The following is a 13,097-nucleotide window of genomic DNA, read 5'->3' on the forward strand; positions in this document are numbered from 1 at the left end:
AACTCTGGTAGATTCAGACAATGGAATATTGTTCAGTGATAAAAAGAAATAATCTATCATGCCAAGAAAAGATATGGAGGAACCTTAGATGCATATTACCAAGTGAAAGAAACCAATGTGAAAAGGCCATATACAGTATGATTCCAACAACAGACCTTTGGAAAAGGCAAAACTATGAAGACAGTAAAAAGATCAGTGGTTGTCGGCCGGGCGCGGTGGCTCATACCTGTAATTCCAGTACTTTGGCAGGCCAAGAGGAGCGGATCACGAGGTCAGGAGATTGAGACCATCCTGGCAAACATGGTGAAACCCCGTCTCTACAAAAAAAAATACAAAAAATTAGCCGGGCGAGGTGACGAGCACCTATAGTCCCAGCTACTCGGGAGGCTGAGGCAGGAGAATGGCGCAAACCCGGGAGGCGGAGCTTGCAGTGAGCCAAGATCGCCCCACCGCACTCCAGCCTGGGCAACTGAGCGAGACTCTGTCTCAAAGAGAGAAAAAAAAAAGATCTGTGGTTGTCAGGGGTTGCAAGGAGAGAGGGATGAATAGGCAGAGCACCTGCCTGGGGAATATCTTTCTAAGTAAGTTCCTAGAAACAAAGCAAAATGAAAAGCAACTTAATGGGAGGATGTATTTGTAACATACAAAATGACACTGTTGATCTCTATCATATATAAAAACTTCAACAAATCTATATGATAAACAACCCCACAGAAAATGCACAAAATATGTGACAAGACAATTCAGAGAAAAGGAAAGAGAAATGGTTAAGGTAAGTATTTGAAGAGATGCTCAACTTCACTAATAATCAAATATATGCAAATGAAAACAAAATACCACTTTTTAAACATCTGGTTTTAAACAATTCCGGGTTGAATATTCAGTGCTGGGAATGGTCTGTGTAATCAGGCACTTCCCGACACTGTAAGTGGAAATGTGAACTGTGATCACCTTTGTCCAAGGCAGTTTGGCAGCATACATCCCGACACGCCCCTGGGTCCTGTACCTGGCATATATTACATACGGGGTAATTATTGACTGACTTAGTGCAGGATTACTTTCACAAACGGAAAGAGTTTGCTGTGAGACAGAGAGGGCTTTCATTCCTGGCTTTGCCATTTATTTACTAAATAACCTTTAAGCAATTGACTGTAACTTCCCTATGTTCCAACTTCCTTATCTAAAAAAAGTGGAGATATTCCTACCTTGTAGGCTGTGAGGAATACTGAAACAATACATGAAATGTTTCATCTAAAGGCCACCAACTTACAGGTGCTTAATGAAGAAAAGACTTTATTCTCCCCATATGATTTTCCTGACAACTCAAGAGAAATCCATTTCCTCAGAAAACTTTATTAGCTTCTTTTTACATTCTCCTTCCTCCTCAATCAACCTTCTCGATCTGCCCTTAGGCTCTTGTCTTTTGCCAACACAGTTTATTAGACTCTTCCCACTGAGGCTGATGTTCATTACTACATCAGTCCTTTAATAGACTTGACTGCTGTGGGTTGAATTGAGTTCCCCAAAAAGATGTTTGGGTCCTGACCTCTGGTATGTATAAACGTGACCTTATTTGGAAATAGGGTCTTTACAGATGTTATCAAGGTAAGATGAAGTCAGAGCGGCATAGGGTGGCCCCCAACCCAATTCAACTGTCGTCCTTATTAAAGAGGGAAATTTTTAACACAGACACACACAGGGAGAACGTCATGTAACTACAGAGGCAAAGAGGGAAGCAACGTGTCTATAAGCCAAGGAAGGCCAAGGAATGCTGGCAACCACCAGAAGCTAGGAAGAGGCAGACACGATCCTTCCCTAGAGCCTGCAGAGAGGATGCGGGCCTGTTGACACCTTAATTTCAGATTTCTAGCCTCCAGAGTGTGAGAGAATAAATTTGTTTTAAGTCATCAAGTTTGTAGTATTTTGTTACAGCAGTCCTAGGAGACTAATACCCTCCTCCACAAAAGGTCAACTGACTAATTCTCAGTTTGGTAATAACCAGTGGAACAGATGGAGATGATACAAGGTTTTGGGTAAGTACGGATAAATCGCCTAAAATATAAACTTGGTTTTTCCACATTAAGCTAGGGTTAGAAAAGAAAAGAATAATTATCAATGTGTGTATGTGTGTGTGTGTGTGTGTGTGTTGCTATAACAGAACACCACAGACTAGCAAATGTTAAAGATCAGAAACTTATTTCTCACAGTTCTGGACACTGGGAAGCCCAGGATTAAGCTGCCAGCATATTTAGTCTCTGGTTCCAAGATGGTGCCTCATTGCTGCATTCTCCAGCGAGGGGAACACTGAGTCCTCACATGGTAGAAGACTGGAAGAGAGGGTGAGAGAGAGAAAGCCTACTTCCACAAGCCCTTTTCATAGCAGCATTAATCCATTCATGAGGGCAGAGCCCTCATGACTTACAGATCTCCCATTAGGCCCCACCTCCCAGTTCTGTTGCATTGGGGATTAAGTTTCCAGCACATGAATTTTGGAGGCATCACTTTCAAACCATAGCAATGTTTAAGGGTCAGATGGGTGTAAAAAAAAAAAAATTTTCTAAGAAACAAAACATAAGCTTGTCTCTCAGTCCACTTGGACTAAGGGAGGAAAATTAAGGGTGTGGTTTTCCAAGCATTAAGCTCCAAAGGCCCCAAATTTCCCTGGTAGGGTGCCAGATGATTGTATGTTCTTAGTGGCCATTAAAGTTCTCCTACTGTGGCTCCAGGCTCCTTTCTTCTTCACTATTTGGTGGTCTAGAGAGATGTAACAATAAAAATAAATTGATCAAAATTAGTTTAGATGAGTTGGCTAAAACAAAAAATATATTGAGTTGCAAGGAACAGAAAATCCAGTTAAGGTGGTTTAAAAAAATAAGGAATGTACTGTCTCACATAGAAGTCTAAAGGTAAGAAGTTTCAGGGTTGGTTACTATTGCAGCTCAATTATGTTGGGATTCTGAGGTGCTTTTGTACAATATTTGACTTTCCTTTCATAGTCACAGGATATCCAGTAGAACTCCAAGCATCATACCTACAGAACAACCCCCATGACCAGAAAGCTAAGTCTGTCTTTGCCCATCTCTTTTCAGGAAGGGAAACCCTTTCCAGCCCAGCACACTCGGTGGTGATGAATTCTGAGCTATCAGAGATAATGGACAATGCATGCCCATGGCATGGTATACACTTTCTTGTTTTTTTTTTTTTTTTTTTTTTTTTTTTTTTGAGATGGACTTTCACTCTTATTGCCCAGGCTGGAGGGTAATGGCATGATCTTGGCTCACTTGCAACCTCCACCTCCTGGGTTCAAGCCATTATCCTGCCTCAGCCTCCTGAGTAGCTGGGATTACAGGCATGCGCCACCACACCTGGCTAATTTTGTATTTTTAGTAGAGACAGGGTTTTTCCATGTTGGTCAGGGTGGTCTTGAACTCCCATCCTCAGGTGATCCACCTGCCTCAGCCTCCCAAAGTGCTGGGATTATAAGCATGAGCCACTGCACCTGGCCTAGGTACATAGTTTCATTGTGACCATGTGACTATGCATGTTTGATGCCTGGCTTTATTAAATAATGCACCAACATGGCATTAGTTTCTCAAAATCTGTAACATGGAATCTGAATATAAATCTAGGTGATATTCTTGTGGGAGGTAGTTTTAGAAACCATATATAGTAATTAGGTTGCTTTTCCAAGTTGATATATTTAATAGTCTCCACAAATAGCTCCCCCAATGAGCTGTATCTCCTGTGATTCACACCCTAGGGGAGTCCCCACCCCTTAAATCTGGGCTGGCCTTGTAACTTGCTTTTGATTAACAGTATGTGACAGAAATCACACTGCATGACTGCTGAGCCCACACCATCCAAAGCCTTGCAGCTTCCTCCTAGGACTGTTGCAATGCTTACTTTTGTGAAGTGAACTACCATGTGTAAGTCCCCACCACTCAGACTCCCACACTGTGAGAAAGCCCAGGCCAGCCACATGGAGAGGGCTTCATGGAGAGAAAGAAATGCTTAGCCAGGCCCTTGCATTCTCGTCATCCCAACCCAGGCAAGAAACATGTGCGTGAAGAAGCCATTTTGAACTTCTAACCCAATCAAACCTTCAGAGGAGCTGCAACCAGAATCAAAATCCCAAGTAACAACTTTCCATCTGAAGCTCAGCCAACACATAGAACCACAAGAGATAATAACATTTTTTTTCTTTAATTGAACCATCAAATTTGGGGCCTCCAAAAAGGGAATGTGACGGACAGGTCCCAGGGTCAATTATTTTCACCTCTTGCTGTTTGTGTCTTCTTAACATTCCCCTCCCCTTGAGTGAGGGTGGGACTTATGTTATACAAGGCTCTGTCTTAGCATACTGGACTGGGAGATTCTTTTTGCTGGCTTCATGCATTAAGTAGCCATGTTGAGAAAACCCACATTGTAAGGAGCCACAGGTGGTATCTAGGACCCAAGACTGGCCTCTTCTGACAGCTACCAAAAAGCCAGGGTCCTCAGTCATACATCCACAATGGAGTGAATTCTACCACCAACCTAATGAACTTGGAAGTACACTCTTCCCGTCAAGCCTCCAGATGAGAATATAGCTCATCTGACACCTTGACTGCAGTCACATGAGACCCTGAGCAGAGGACCTCGCTGATTCATGCCCAGGCTCCTGCCCCACAGAAACTAAGATAATAAATGTGTATTATTTAAGGCTGCTATGTTTGTAGTAATTTGTTACACAGCGTAGAAAACAAATGCAAGAGGTGAGTGTATTTTGCATAAGGAAGAGCTATGAATTGAGGTGACCCAAGGATGGCCTGAGATAGTTTTCAAAGAGGGCCACAATCAATTCCTTTCCTCTCTGCATATTCATGCTGCTCCTCCCATTGAGATGTGGAATCTAATTCCTTCCTGTTGAGTTTGGACTGGTCTTAGTGTCTTACTTTAACCAGTAGAATGTGAGAAGAAGTGATGTTCTGAGACTTCAAGGCTAAGTCAGAAGGAGTCTTGCAGTTTTTTCCTCAGTCTTTTAAAACCCTATACCTGGTAGTACTGACTCACCATGTGAGCTGTCTCCCACGCTGAAGGGACCATGTGGAGAGGCCACAGAGAGGCCAGGGAGAGAGGGCCTGGCCACTTAGATTCCATCTGAGCCCTGTTTTCCAGACTTCACTGTCAAGGCACGAGACTGTGAGGGAAGACTTTATGAACTCTTCAGCCACCATCTGAATACCACTGAGTGACTCCAGTTAATGTCACAAGGAGCAGAATAACTGCCCAGCAGAGCCCCATCCTAATTAACCATAGAATGATGGGCTGCCATCAGGCAGGATCTGGAAGGACCTCATACAGGAAAGGCTGAATGCCTTCAACACTAACCTGAGGATATCTCCTATAGGAGGTGGGCAGGAGGGACTCAATAGCAGAATAATTCCACCTATTTCAACTCAGGGGCTAGAGCTGCATAACATGGCTATGCCTAAGTCCTTCATTGACAAGGGGAATGGAACTAATATGATGGCTTTAGACAAATCAGGATTAACTCCCTGGCGTTTTCACTGAACACTTTACTTGGCTGAACACTTCTTGTGTTGGGAGCCAAGCCATAGTGTCTGTCATGATTATTTGAAGCCATGGTCATTTTGCCAGGATCGCAGCTGATACTGATTTTGCCACAACTATCTCTACTGCTCACTGGCTGCTGAAGGTTCCATCTTCACTAGCGCTTACCGCTTTTTTGGTGAGGTTCCCAGAGGAGCAGCTTGCTTTTTCAAGACTTACAGTTTGCTTGAGAATATGGAACAAATTATCCCAGAGTTGCATGTGAGGATTACTTAGTGATCCTATCCAATGTCAAGTCAAAAGTGGGTCTTCTCACTAACAATTAGGACACAATCCAGGACAGAGCCCAGGTATTCTTCAGCACTCTTCTATCCTAGGGCGAGTTTCCCAAGGCATGCCTCCTGGAGGTTGATGAAAGATCTCTTAATGGGAATGAGGGGGCCATTTAAAAAAATTCATTAGGATCAAAGTTCTCTTTCCCAGAAGGTCTAGCAAATTCTCTATTGCATAGGATTCGTGATGCTTGCCTTTACAGTCCTAGCATTCCCATTAGCTATGCAGATTAGGCCCTTAGCCAACCCTTTACCAGTCATCAAAAATGACTGGAAGCCATTACTAGTTGAAGTGGACTCAGCCATGAGGAGCCTGAGATTTATGACAGCATCTTGAACATGTTAAACATATTAGTACAAAATGGTAAGGTTTCTCTGGCATTACAGTGCTTAGAATTAGCAATAAGGCCAATATCTTAACCTTGAGGCAATTTTGACACATTATAAGAATCAGACTAGTAACCAGGAACTGGAAAGTTTCCATAGCAGTCAATGGTGTTTTATTACCTCATCTATTTTAAAGAACAATGTATTACTTCATCTCTAGTGTTTTATGTTATTAGAGATTCACTTTTATTGAGCAAGGCTTTAAGAAATGTTACAAAGGGAGGAGTGGGCATATGCATGTTCTCAAATCCCGAGGGGAAAATAAGGGCCATGGAAGACTTAAACCTTCACATGCTTTTCCTCTCTGAGTTTAATGCTGCTATCGGAAAAGCAATGCTGTGCTCCTTGAGAGGAGGTTTTAATTAGACAGTATAGCAATGATTCCAAGGCTCTGCTCCCTGGGTTTTAGCGCATTGAGAAATTGAGATTATTAGAGTGGAAAACCTTCCAATAAAATGTCCCCAATGAAGTTTTCTAGCTTGAAGACTATTGGTCAAAAGAAAAAAAAAAAAGGAAAAAAGAAAAATTAAAAAACAGAAGAGCAGGCCGGGTACGGTGGCTGATGCCTGTAACCCCAGCACTTTGGGAGGCCAAGGTGGGCGGATCACTTGAAGTCAGGAGTTCAAGACCAGCCTGGTGAACCCTATCTCTGCCAAAAATGCAAAAATTAGCCAGGCGTGGTGGCACATGCCTGTAATCCCAGCTACTCAGGAGGCTGAGGCGGGAGAATTGCTTGAACCCAGGAGGTGGGGGTTGCAGTGAACTGAGATCATACTCCTGCACCCCAGGCTGGGTGACAGAGCGAGACTCCATCTCAACAAAACAACAACAACAACAACAACAACAACAAAAACCTAGAGGAGCTAGAGACAAAGTGACTTAGGCTTACATACAGAACCTGCTATAGATAGGTATACACATGGCCCAGAACTCATACTTGTAATACTCATTTGCCTGAAGACAGCTATCTGATGGGAAATTGTATGAGTGAAGATATAAGAGAAAACAAATAAATGTGCTCAATTATTTTGAATACCTTTTTTTTTTCCTTTACTAAATGCATCATTCAAAAAACTTGCTATAGTCTGATTTCATTTGTAGGATGGTATATTCCAAAGTTGAGGTGACAGATTTCAGGAACTTCCTAGAAATTTTAGAGCTATCGGCCAGGTGTGGTAGCTCACACCTGTAATCCCAGCACTTTGGGAAGCCGAGGTGGGTGGACCACCTGAAGTCAGGAGTTTGAGACCAGCTTGACCAACATGGAGAAACCCTGTATCTACTAAAAATACAAAAAATTAGCCAGGCGTGGTGGCACATGCCTGTAATCCCAGCTACCTGTAATATCCAGGCTGAGGCAGGAGAATTCCTTGAATCCAGGAGGCAGAGGTTGTGGTGAGCCGAGATCACACCATTGCACTCTAGACTGGGCAACAAGAGCGAAACCCGTCTCAAAAAAATAGAAAGAAATTTTAGAGCTATCTCATTGCCTTTTAACTCTGCTTCTAAAACCCTGCTGCTTCTGCTATGCATTCTAAGAAAGAAGATTTATGTGATCTAATTTATTCCAGTGGAAAAGCAGGGATCTAAGTTGTCTCATGTCCAACAAAGTTGGATTGTATAAGATTTTCTTAAAAAAAAAAAAAAAAAAAAAAGGAAATGGTCTCTACTTCTCCACTGGATGCTTTCTGTTGCCCCGACCCTTCTCTCTTGTCATTTTCATGCATTCAGGAGGTCATCTCTTTGGTCTTCCAGTCTTGGTTAAGAGCGCTGGGTCTGAAGTTTGAGCCATGTCAGCCAAGGGTTAGAGCTGGACACAGAAGCCACCACAGGCATCTCAAGTAGAAAGGGATTTAATACAGGAAATTCTATGTTTACAAAATCCTTGCAAGAAAAAAATTTGGCAGTTAAATAAAAAAACAAACAAACAATTAAACATGCAATGATCACAGGACCCAGCAATTGCACTCTTGGGCAAAGTGAAAATGTATGTTCACACAAAAACCTGTGTGTGAATGTTCACAGCGGCTTTATTTGTAGTAGTCCCAAACTGGAAACAGCTGAGCTATCCTTCAGTAAGTGAATAGTTAAACCAGCGATTGTACTGCCATACTATGGAACGCCACTCAACAACAAAAAGTAATGAGGCTGGGGGCAGTGGCTTACTCCTGTAATCCCAGCACTTTGGGAGGCAGAGGTGGGCAGATCATTCGAGGTCAGGAGTTCGAGACCAGCCTGGCCAAAATGGTGAAACGATGTCTCTACTAAAATACGAAAATTAGCTGGGTATGGTGGAAGGTGCCCGCAATCCCAGGTACTTGGGAGGCTGAGGCAGGACAATTGCTTGAACCTGGGAGGCAGAGGTTGCAGCAAGCCGAGATCACACCATTGCACTCCAAGCCTGGGCGACAGAGCAAGACTCCCTCTCAAAAATAACTAACTAACTAACTAAATAAACAAACAAACTATCCATACACACAATATCTTGGATGATGAATCTCCAGGAAACTTGAATGACAAAAGCACATTTCAAAAGATTATTCATTTATAATACTTAAAAAAAATCAAGACATGGTCTTGCTCTGTCACTCAGGCTGGAGTGCAGTGGTGCGATCATGGCTCATTGCAGCCTCAATCTCCTGGGATCAAATGAGGTCCCAGCCTCCCCAGTAGCTGGGACCAGAGGCACGTGCCACCATGTCTGGCTAGTTTTTATTTTTTGTTGAGCTGGGCTCTCGCTATATTGCTCAGGCTGGTCTCAAACTCCTGGGTTCAAGCAATTCTCCAGACTTTGTCTCCCAAAGTGCTGGGATTACAGGCGTGAACCACTCCACTTGGCCTATAATACATTTTGAAATGACAAATTTTTTTTTTTTTTTTTTTTTTTTTTTTAGACGGAGTCTCGCTCTGTCGCCCAGGCTGGAGTGCAGTGGCCAAATCTCAGCTCACTGCAAGCTCCGCCTCCTGGGTTTATGCCATTCTCCTGTCTCAGCCTCCTGAGTAGCTGGGACTACAGGCGCCCACCACCTCACCCGGCTAATTTTTTGTATTTTTAGTAGAGATGGGGTTTCACCGTGTTAGCCAGGATGGTCTTGATCTCCTGACCTCGTGATCTGCCTGTCTCGGCCTCCCAAAGTGCTGGGATTACAGGCTTGAGCCAAAATTTTAAAAATAGAGGACACATTCGTGTTTTCAAGAGGTTAGGGATGGGTGTGGGAGGGTGGTGGTGCAGTTATAAAGGGGTAACGTGAGGTATCCTGGTGGTTCTGGAATCTTGATGGCAGTGGTGGATGAATGAATATATACATGCAATAAAACTGTATAGAAGTAGGCCAGACATGGTGGCTCATGCCTGTAACCCTAGCCCTGTGGGAGGCCAAGGCAGGAGGATTGCTTGAGCTCAAGAGTTCGAGACCAGTCTGGGCAACAAAGTGAGACTTCTGTCTCTACTCAAAATAAATAAATAAATGAAATAGTTGGGCATGGTGGGTGGCCAAGGAGGGAGGATCAATTGAGCCCAGGAGCTGAAGACCAGCCTTGGCAAAAGTGAGACCTTGTATCTACTGAAAATAAGCAAATTAGCTGGACATGGTGGTGTGTACTTGTGGTCTCAGCTACAGAGGAGGCTGAGGCAGGAGGACAACTTGAACCCAGGAGGTTGAGGTTGCCAGTGAGCCTGGATGACAGAGCGAGACCTTGTCTCAGACAAAACAAACCAAACCAAAGTGTATACAAGTAAATATACAAACTCTGGCACAAATGAGTACAAAAACTGAAGAAATCTGAATGAGATTGGTGAATTCTATCGATGCCAATATGCTGCTTGTGCTATTGCTCTACAGTATTTGAAGACATGACCATGTCACTCACTGTATTATTTCTTAAAAATACATTTGAATCTACAATTACCAGTTGAAAAAAATACTTATGAGACAGAGGAAGAGAACTTGGAGGGCCATCAGTTGTTGTTGATGTCAGGACATTACCGCCATAGCTGAAGGCCAGAATTCAGAAAACCACTCCTGCTGCCACACTGCTCCCCCAACCCAAGCGGCCCTCATGCCCATTAAAATGGCGACTAGAAACAAACTCTAGCTGCCATTAATCCTCATATCAGTTGGACCAGAAAGCAGAAAGACGGCTTCTGTTTCACTTCCACCTGCCAGATTGAGCAGGAACACATCTAATTGACAAAGCTCAATTTGCTTCCTACATGTGAGATGCAAAATAGTCTGGGACATGTGGCGTTTAGCACTCCAATTTTTCCAAAGAGAATATGGAATGGGAGTTGAATGAGTATAATATCTACCATAACCAGCCACTAGCTATGTGGTCTCGGACAAGTTTATTAATGTTTCCAATTCTTAGTTTCTGACTCTATGAAATAAAGATCATTATCATACTGAGTGTGGAAAACTCAAATTGTTTTTACCCTGCTCTAATACAACAACAATCAACAGAGAAGACTTCCGTGACCAAGTATGCAAGGGATTTCTTCCCACCAACAAGCAGGCAATCAGTTCTACAGGGGACACCAGCGGGGTGCCCTTCGATTCCATTCAATTCTGACACTGTCTCCTTGGAGATGGCATCAGATCCCACAGGTCAAGGGCTGAGTCTCCAATACTGTGCCCCTGCCAACTTCTGATGCCAATTGCAAGCCCCAGCTTATTTTACTAGTGCCTCTGACTGGCTAAAAATTGGGGTTCACATGACCCCCTTCTTAGGTTTATTAATCTGATAGAGTGGCTCGCAGAACTCAGGGAACCAGTTACTATAAAGGATATGACAAAGGATGCAGATGAAGAGATGTACAGGGCAAGGTACAGGAGAACGAGCTTGGAGCTTTGGTGCCCACCCTGAAGCGTCACCCTCCATGAACCTCCACGTGTTCAACTATCTAGAACTCTCCACATACAGTCCTTTTTGGGTTTTTATGGAGGCTTCATTACGTAGGCATGATTGATTAAATCATTGGCCATTGGTGATCAAGTTATCCATCAGCTTCTCTCTCCTCCCTGGAGGTTAGGGATGGGGCTGAAAGTCCTAGCCCTCTAATCCTGCCCTGGTCTTTACAATGACCAGTTTCCACCCTGAAGCCACCTAAGGGCTGCCACTCAACAGCGAACTCATTAGCATACAAAATACATCACTTTGGTGATTCTAAGCATTTTAGAAATTGTATGCCAGGAAAACGGAAATGAAGACCAAATATATATTTTACCACAGCAAACACACTTACCTCCTAGAGTTGGCTGAGACGTAGCACACTGCCCCGCATATCTCATACGCTCCCTCCATCCTTGCTGGCCATTATCATGGTTTGTGCAGTCTGAGAAAGAAAATCAGCAAATGTTCCAGTTGAAAAGCAAAGGAAAGAAATATTTAAAAACAGAGAGAAGAAAGAATTTTAAAGGGAAAGCAGGAGAATCATTCTTGAATAACTGGCATGTACTCAGTGGCAAGAGATGGGAAAGAAAGATGTGAAAAATGTTATTCCACATATTTAGTCTTGTATCGAATGATTGACTTATATCCAATTAGAGAACTTGGAGTTGGAGGCCTCACTCTTCTCCCCATATTTTGTATCATGTTAAAACAAATATGAAAATGTTATGAAAGTCATAAAATGATTCACTATCATATCCCCTTTAGATTATAGCCCCTTGAAGATTATTTCTCCTCTACTCCTACACCCTCAGCAGCTAGTATGTTTTTGGAGATTAGCCAAGTTTGTGAGTAAAGGTGTCAGCATCAACAACTAGCTACTAAATGTATTTGCTTCTTTTCTGACATACCATGAAGTCACTATATAGTATAGCCAGAGTGTCTGTCAGTTCAACCACCTGCTTGTTAACATCTTTCACTGGCCTTTTATTGCCTCCTGGAGAAGGGTTTCTTGGCCTCAGCACTATTGACATTTCGGGCTAGAAAAATCTTTGTTGTGGGGGCGTCCTGTGCACTGCAGATGGTGAGTGAAATACTTAACTTCTACTCATTAGATACCTATAGCACAGCTCCGTTTGTGACAATCAAGAATGCCTCCAGGCGTTGTCAAATGGCCCCTGGGGGCAAAATCACCCAGGGATGAGAACCACTGTTAGAGGAAGACACAACTGAGCCATCACCCTTAGAGCTTTCCACTACAGCTGGTAGTTTACTTCTAGTTCATGTAATCTTCTTATGCTGCCCCAGACCCTGTGCTGACTTTGTTCAAGTTGCCCTAATGCTACTGGGAAAACGACAACAACCTCCACTACCAACCTCCTCCCTCTGCGCCCAAAAACAGTTAAAAAAAAGAACCTCTTTTTCCCTCTAGCTGTCAATTATGGGTTGAATTTCATCCCTCCCCCAATTAATATATTGATGTCTTAGTAGCTCAAAATGTGACTGTATTTGTAAATAAGGTCATTAAGGTGGGCCCTAATCAAATGTAACTGGTGTTCTTAAAAAAATAGTAAGTTTGGACACAGACAGATATATAGAGAGAACACCACGTGAACATGAAGACAGCCAGCTACAAGAAAAGGAGAGAAGCCTCAGAAGAAATCAGCCCTTGATCCTAAACTTCCAGTCTCCGCAACTGTGAGGAAATAAATTTTTATCATTTGTCACCCTATGGATGGTATGTTGCTGTAGCAGACCTACCACCTGTCTTCAGAAAAGTTTTCTAGAGAAATAGCCTTTATTCTTCAAGCTCCCTCTGACCTACCATTTCCCACCATTTTGTAAGTATTTTCAGGCCCTAATAATGTTGATTTTATTTCCATTATTTCTTCTACTGTCACACACCTTTTTTTTTTTTTTTTTTTTTTTTTTTTTTTT

The 13,097-nt window shown here is 42.9% G+C and overlaps 1 long non-coding RNA gene across 1 annotated transcript in view; it reads right to left on the reverse strand.

Annotated features, from left to right (window-relative positions):
• Window positions 1-2,225: 2,225 nt before the first annotated feature.
• The window catches only part of LOC116418814, a 13,039-nt gene continuing 2,167 nt past the window's right edge, over window positions 2,226-13,097 (reverse strand). The window contains exons 2-3 of the long non-coding RNA XR_004228975.1: window positions 11,515-11,604; window positions 2,226-2,327 (exon numbers count right to left, since the gene is read on the reverse strand). This is a non-coding gene — a long non-coding RNA (uncharacterized LOC116418814). The remainder of the gene's footprint in view (window positions 2,328-11,514; window positions 11,605-13,097) is intronic.

This window comes from Piliocolobus tephrosceles, chromosome 5 (genome assembly GCF_002776525.5).
Source record: "Piliocolobus tephrosceles isolate RC106 chromosome 5, ASM277652v3, whole genome shotgun sequence".
In the NCBI taxonomy this organism is placed as follows: domain Eukaryota; kingdom Metazoa; phylum Chordata; class Mammalia; order Primates; family Cercopithecidae; genus Piliocolobus; species Piliocolobus tephrosceles.